A 7,500-nucleotide genomic window follows, 5' to 3' on the forward strand; every position below is an offset into this window, starting at 1 on the left:
CCAAATTAATTACTTAGGAAAGTAATTAATGCATTACTTCAAACAAACAAAGTTATTTTATCTGGCGTATGCAGTGGACAGACGTTTCATGAGAGTAGAGTGCGTGAGTGTGGGCCTTTTTAAAAGGCGGTCCCTTTTAAAAAAAAAATGTTTTAATATGTATGTATTCATTTGATGGAGAAATCATAATACAGCTACTGAAAAAACAGACACTTTGTTTTGTTCCCCACTACCCCCAAAAAATAAAGTGAATAAAAAATAAAACAAAACATACACAAATACAAAAAAAACTTACAAATTACAGAAAAATAATAAAAGTAAAATAATAACCCCACCCCCCGTACTACATTTCAGTCACAGTGGGCTTCCAGCTCCAAAATGATTCCCGGGCATGGCCACCGCTGTTGCCCACTGCTCCCCTCACCTCCCAGGGGGTGAACAAAGGAATGGGTCGAATGCAGATGACAAATTTGATCATATGCAGCAATTACCAATGGAATTATTCTTTAATAGCCAAATTATTTACTTGGGAAAGTAATTCATGCATTACTTTAAACAAACAACGAAAAAAGTTATTATATCTGGCGAATGCAGTGGACAGACGTTTCATGAGAGTAGAGTGCGTGAGTGTGGGCCTTTTTAAAAGGCGGTGCCTTTTTAAAAAAAAAAAAGTTTTAATAATATGTATGTATTCATTTGATTGAAAAATCATAATACAGGTACTGAAAAACAGACACTTTTGCTTTGTTCCCCACCCCCCCAATAAAAATGAAAAAATAAAGTGAAGAAAAAATAAAACATACACAAATACAAAAAAACTTACAAATTACAGAAAAATAATAAAAATGAAATAATAAAGTTTACTTTGATATTTACCTCAGAAGGCTGCAAATAGAAAAGAGGCAATACATTTTTATTTACATTTTATTTGATATGCCATTGATATTTTTTAAATATTATTATTATTTGAAACTAAATGTTGTTGTTTGTTGTTTATTGTTCTTCGGTCAATGGTCAACAAAGCAAACAAACAGTTGTACATTGATAGATTGAAAATAAAAAGTTGTACATTCATAGATTGAAAATGAAAAATGTTGCAGACCGAAAGGGTTTTGGCTGAAGTTAAACACTTATTTCGCCTAACCCTATTAACAATTTCAAGAACAAAATAAACTTCCGAAAATTATAAAATGTCCTTTGCACAACTTATTATAAATAACATTATAAACAACATGAACGTAGTCAATTTTATACACAGTACAGGCATGTGAAATATCCTTGTGTACATATTAGACCTTTGCACTAATTATATATACAAACAATTGTACTTCTATTATTATTTATATCTCATGTTTAATTTTTAATTAACATTAATCATAGTAATTAACTACAATGTTGATTCAAGAGTGATACATTTTTTCAAGACGTTGGTCTTAAAGTGTTTTTTAAATCAATTTTGTATGTCACTAAAGTTATATACGCCTTGCTTGTTCAATATTCAATGCAAAACTTGTTTGGGTCCCTATATACTGCTGATCCGCCTCCGCTTGGGATGGTTTCCTGCTGGCTCCGCTGTGAACGGGACTCTCGCTGCTGTGTTGGATCCGCTTTGGACTGGACTCTCGCGACTGTGTTGGATCCATTATGGATTGAACTTTCACAGTATCATGTTAGACCCGCTCGACATCCATTGCTTTCCTCCTCTCCAAGGTTTCTCATAGTCATCATTGTCACAATGTAAACAATACACACTACCTCACGTCAATCGTCCTGAGTATGTCAGTCGAGTGTTCCCTCTTTTTACAACCAAGTCCACATATTAAACAATCAGGCATGAGCATTGAGATCGATTATTGACGTATAGAAACTGACAATCATTGGCACACATGCTGGTTGCATTGAAGTCTGCTAAGTAAGCCATCCCGCAGTCAATAACCTGAGTGGTCATAACAACTATAAGTGCAAACTATTGTGGTACATGTGACGTGCGGTGAGTTTCATGGCTGGTGAGGCACTGACTTCATCACAGTCAGATTTACAAACATATGAACCCTAAAGAGTATCTTTTTCGCCATTTGATTGGCAGCAGTTAACAGGTTATGTTTAAAAGCTCATACCAGCATTCTTCCCTGCTTGGCACTCAGCATTAAGGGTTGGAATTGGGGGTAAAATAACCAAAAATGATTCCTGGGTGTGGTGCTGCTGCTGCCCACTCCTCCCCTCACCTACCAGGGGTGAACAAGGGGATGGATCAAATGCAAAGTAGAAGCATTTAATTAAGTCTCACCTTAAAACTCATTTGTATACTCTAGCCTTTAAATTGACCTCCTTTTTAGACCAGTTGATCTGCCGCTTCTTTTCTTTTTCTCCTCTGTCCCCCCCTCCCTTGTGGAGGGGGTCCGGTCCGATGACCGTGGATGAAGTACTGGCTGTCCAGAGTCGTGACCCAGGATGGACCGCTCGTCCAGAGTCGGGACCCCGAATGGACCGCTCGCCTGTGTATCGGTTGGGGACATCTCTACGCTGCTGATCCGCCTCCGCTTGAGATGGTTTCCTGTGGACGGGACTCTCGCTGCTGTCTTGGATCCGCTTTGAACTGAACTCTCGCGGCTGTGTTGGAGCCACTATGGATTGAACTTTCACAGCATCATGTTAGACCCGCTCGACATCCATTGCTTGAGGTCCTCTCCAAGGTTTCTCATAGTCTTCATTTTCACTGGCGTCCCACTGGGTGTGAGTTTTCCTTGCCCTTATGTGGGTTCTTCCGAGGATGTCGTAGTCGTAGTGGTTTTTACAGTCCTTTGAGACATCTGTGATTAAGGGCTATATAAATAAACATTGGTTGATTGATTGATACTTTAACTTAACTTTAACTTTACACATACAAACTGTAGCACACAAAAAAGCAAATTTAATAAATAAAAACGTTATTATGGTCTTACTTTTACTTATAAATGAAGTCCATGCGCCCCTCCTTTTGAACAAAAGCATCGATAGCCTGTTTATAGAAGTCTTCCTTATCTTTCCTCAGTTTTAAAAGTCCCTCTGTCTCGATGGAGATCTTCCTTTAATTATTACCTCCTGCTTCTATTGAAAGTCCAGTTTAGAAAACTGTTATTTTAGATATGTAATCCTCCATGTTAAAAAGCCAGGCGAGCGGAAAAAATAAACGATTAGTGCTAACTGTTGCTGCTTGTTGTCACTTCTACTTTAGCCAATTTGTCGCAAGAATGATCTCTGGGATCACTAGCGCCCTCTACCACCAGGAGGCGGGATAATGGCCAGCCTCACCCAGTGCGTCTTCGCAGCCGTTTTATGATTGCTCAGCACAAGAAATACGTTACACACGTACAGTTGTTGACACAATACACTGTACATTATATACCTCAGCTAACTAATCTATAGAAATGTATGATATCATTCATATAGCGATACGGTCTCACTGCACAGTTAGTTAGCCTCACAGACATATATATGTATATATATATATATATATATATATATACATATATATATATATATATATATATATATATATACTGTGGTACCTCAGTTTTCAACCTGATTTTAGTACATGTACATCAGGGGTGTCAAACTCAAATACAGAGTGGACCAAAATTTTGAACTGAACAAAGCCGCGGGCCAAAGTTGAAAAAATTAACCTTCTCCCAGGGACCCAAACAAGTTTTGCGTTGAATATTGAACGAGCAAGGCTTGTATAACTTTATAGTGACATACAAAATCGATTTTCAAATATTGTAGCATGCCGTGCTGCAAGGGGTTCTGGGTATTTGTTCTGTTGTGTTTACGTTGGGTTACGGTGCGGATGTTCTCCTTAAATGTGGTTGTCATTTTTGTTTGGTGTGGGTTCACAGTGTGGCGCATATTTGTAACAGTGTTAAAGTTGTTTATACGGCCACCCTCAGTGTGACCTGTATGGCGGTTGACCGAGTATGCCTTGCATTCACTTGTTTGTGTGTAAAGTCTGCATATAGTATGTGACTGGGCCGACACTATGTTTGTATGGAGAAAAAGCGGACGGGACGACAGGTTGTAGAGGACGTTGAACGTCCCCAATGGTGTTGTTTGGGTGGAAATTGAGAGAAATTCGGGAGAATGGTTGCCCCGGGTGATTTTCGGCAATCGCACTGAAATTCGGGAGTCTCCCGGGAAAATCGAGAGGGTTGGTAAGTATGAGTATTAGCGGTGTTATAATACCGGCGGGCCAGCTCTAATGTTAATTTGATATTGCCTCAAGGGCCAAATTAAATTACACGGTGGGCCAAATTTGGCCCGCGGGCCAGAGTTTGACACCCATGATGTACATGAAAAATACAGGCATGTATTCATTTTATTCAAGTAATGGGTGATACTGGTAATTTTGGTATTGTTTTGATGAGAAACCATGGCAACCGAACAAACAAGGAGGTGCACAAGCTAGGGATCGGAAAAGACCAAAAACAATCAGAAAACACACAAAAGGACTCAAGAACAAAAACTGTCATGATCCGGGAGGCGGATCATGACTCCATTTTGTTTTGTGTTATGTAGTTTTATTTATATCAATCAATCAATCATTCTGTCCACTAAAGACGCTGAGATCATTATCCATGCGTTTGTTACGTCTCGCCTCGACTACTGTAACGTATTATTTTCGGGTCTCCCCATGTCTAGCATTAAAAGATTACAGTTGGTACAAAATGCGGCGGCTAGACTTTTGACAAGAACAAGAAAGTTTGATCACATTACACCTGTACTGGCTCACCTGCACTGGCTTCCTGTGCACTTAAGATGTGACTTTAAGGTTTTACTACTTACGTATAAAATACTACACGGTCTAGCTCCATCCTATCTTGCCGATTGTATTGCACCATATGTCCCGGCAAGAAATCTACGTTCAAAGGACTCCGGCTTATTAGTGATTCCTAAAGCCCAAAAAAAGTCTGCGGGCTATAGAGCGTTTTCCGTTCGGGCTCCAGTACTCTGGAATGCCCTCCTGGTAACAGTTCGAGATGCTACCTCAGTAGAAGCATTTAAGTCTCACCTTAAAACTCATTTGTATACTCTAGCCTTTAAATAGACCTCCTTTTTAGACCAGTTGATCTGCCGTTTCTTTTCTTTTTCTTCTATGTCCCACTCTCCCTTGTGGAGGGGGTCCGGTCCGATCCGGTGGCCATGTACTGCTCGCCTGTGTATCGGCTGGGGACATCTCTGCGCTGCTGATCCGCCTCCGCTTGGGATGGTTTCCTGCTGGCTCCGCTGTGAACGGGACTCTCGCTGCTGTGTTGGATCCGCTTTGGACTGGACTCTCGCGACTGTGTTGGATCCATTGTGGATTGAACTTTCACAGTATCATGTTAGACCCGCTCGACATCCATTGCTTTCCTCCTCTCCAAGGTTCTCATAGTCATCATTGTCACCGACGTCCCACTGGGTGAGTTTTCCTTGCCCTTATGTGGGCCTACCGAGGATGTCGTAGTGGTTTGTGCAGCCCTTTGAGACACAAGTGATTTAGGGCTATATAAGTAAACATTGATTGATTGATTGATTGATTGAGTAAATACAGAGCGAGTATCACTGGTACTGATACTTTTTGACTTGAAAAGTCTTAATCATTTAATCTGTCACGTCGGGAGCGCATCGTAAGTGTGTGGTGTCACCTCGAGATGCAAATGGACCAAGACAGGCAGGAATTGCAGGTCGGAGCTTGGTTTAATATACAAAAACAAAAGGACACTGGTGCGAAACGGCAAAAGAAAGTGCGTGTCTCCGCACGGGAAGCTGACGCTAAACGTAGCAGTGAGTCCAGAGTCCAAAAGTCGACAAAGACTAATAAATGCCAACGTGAATGTTGCATAGAGCAAACCAAGACTGAACAACGGGAGAAAGCAGGCTTGAATACAAGGAGACAGTAATTATAAACAGGTGTGCCTGCGTCAAAAAACCAGTGCAGGTGGAACAAATGAGAAACCATGGCAACCGAACAAACAAGGGATCGGAAAAGACCAAAACAATCAGAAAACACACAAAAGGACTCAAGAACAAAAACTGTCATGATCCGGGAGGCGGATCATGACATAATCGTTTTGTTTTGTTAGGTTTTGTGTTATGTAGTTATATTTATATGGCAATTATCCGCTAACAATCCTAATAATAACCGCTCGGGATGATCTCCTGCTGGCCCCACTATGGACTGGACTCTCACTATTATGTTCGAGGGGGGGTGGTCACCCACATCTGCGGTCCTCTCCAAGGTTTCTCATAGTCATTCTCATTGACATCCCACTGGGTTGTGAGTTTTTCCTTGCCCTTATGTGGGCTCTGAACCGAGGATGTCGTTGTGGCTTGTGCAGCCCTTTGAGACACTTGTGATTTCGGGCTATAAAATTAAATATTGATTGATTGATTGAATTATCATTCTGTGACTATAAATTGTTAGCTTGTTTTCTTATTGATGCTTTTATTTGTTTCTATATTGTGTAGTTATGATTATATGCTTTTACTTATAATTGTGTTGAGTTTGTGGACCTCAGGAAGACTAGTGCGTTGTTGTGGCAACCAGCTAATGGGGATCCTTGATCAAAAATTTAAAAAATCATTTTTTGAATTTGCCCATGGTTAGTTGAATATGACTACGATAACTAGGAATGGGTACCTTTTTTAACATTTGAATCGATACGTTGCCAATTCTTGTTATCTGGGAATGAATACCAATTATCCATATTTTTTGTGTTTGCTCACGTGTTAAGCAGTCTTTGCCCTTAAGTTGAATCAAGTCTTTTGTTGCGCCCTATAAAGTGTGTATACTGTAAATATTGTAATAATTACACACCGGCTGTTTGATTGTTACTTGCATCTTGATTGTGGTCCGCCTCTTTAAAATATACTCGACGCGTTGAGTTTGTCTTGAAGACCGGTTCCATCTGCAGATGTAAAGGGAGCAGGGGTGACCAGGCAGTTTGGACTAAGGTTGCAGAGTAACGACAGTGTGACGTGTTGTGCTGTAAATCTCTTTCGCGGATGTGATTGCATTAGTGCATGGGGTCACATACGTACGGCCCGCGAACAGATTTAATCCGCCCTCTGGATTGGCGGCCGCTAGTCCAATCAGCTCAGGTGCGTCTGGCAGCAGATGGCGGTTGTGATGCACAATATCTTCTTTAACTGTAGATTGTCCACTCAAAGGATAAAATGACAAAATTGTAAGATGCAATGACTTACGTCAACATGACCATCGTCTTTATAGTTAAGACTTTTGTGCAGCACTCGCGATTGGTTGACAGCACGATGCGCACCCTGAACTCCAACGTAAAAAATTGTGTTTCTACATTTGTTGTTTGTTCTATTTTATTTAATGCATAAATCTAGCATGTTCTCATTGGTTAAATTTGTAGTTATGTTACCTTGATTTTGGCTATGGTGTCATTTTGATCGTTTATATTTTAATTTTTCTGAAAGAACTCTCCTGAAGGAATCAATAAAGATCTATCTATCTATCCA

General features: G+C 40.3%; 1 protein-coding gene across 2 annotated transcripts in view; it reads left to right on the forward strand.

Moving 5' to 3' along the window:
• The window catches only part of LOC133543062 (excitatory amino acid transporter 2-like), a 122,607-nt gene that overhangs the window by 6,063 nt on the left and 109,044 nt on the right, over positions 1 to 7,500 (forward strand). The gene's annotated exons all lie outside the window — the stretch shown is intronic.

This window comes from Nerophis ophidion, linkage group LG25, assembly GCF_033978795.1.
Source record: "Nerophis ophidion isolate RoL-2023_Sa linkage group LG25, RoL_Noph_v1.0, whole genome shotgun sequence".
Lineage (NCBI taxonomy): Eukaryota > Metazoa > Chordata > Actinopteri > Syngnathiformes > Syngnathidae > Nerophis > Nerophis ophidion.